Source organism: Nannospalax galili, unplaced genomic scaffold (genome assembly GCF_000622305.1).
Source record: "Nannospalax galili isolate Female #2095 unplaced genomic scaffold, S.galili_v1.0 scaffold666, whole genome shotgun sequence".
Lineage (NCBI taxonomy): Eukaryota > Metazoa > Chordata > Mammalia > Rodentia > Spalacidae > Nannospalax > Nannospalax galili.
In genome coordinates this window covers 60,808-61,249 of record NW_008356473.1, presented here as the reverse complement: position 1 = coordinate 61,249, position 442 = coordinate 60,808, and the positions used below count along the sequence as shown (strand labels likewise).

Genomic DNA, 442 nt, shown 5'->3' with positions numbered 1-442 from the left:
GATCGTTGCACTTGAATCCTTGGTACCTCTGTATTTCTATAAAGTCATTGGGTAGATTTCAATGGTAATGTTTATCATCTCTACTAACTAACATGACATAAATTTCCATACTTCCTCCTCAAATATAATACATTTTAAAAATTTGATTTTTTTTGTGTGTATATCACACAGCAGAACATCCCAAACCATATTATTTGACTATACACCCACTTCCCAGATGGCACCCTCCCATAGCCTCCCTCCTCCATCTAGAGCCCTTATACTCTGATATCCCTGCTACTGTCTGCTGTATTGTCAACACCCCCAGCCATTCCCCACTACTTGTCCATCTGGTGAATCTAGTCAGCCTATCTAGAGGGCTTTGTTTTAGGAAGGTCAGCTGTTCCTCACCTAGCAGCAATCAGTTGTCAATATTCCTTTAGATAAGATTGGGGTCTGCTGT

At 40.5% G+C, this 442-nt stretch overlaps 1 long non-coding RNA gene across 1 annotated transcript in view; it reads left to right on the top strand.

Annotated features, from left to right (window-relative positions):
- LOC103751241 overlaps positions 1 to 442 on the top strand; it is a 12,202-nt gene that overhangs the window by 6,614 nt on the left and 5,146 nt on the right. The gene's annotated exons all lie outside the window — the stretch shown is intronic.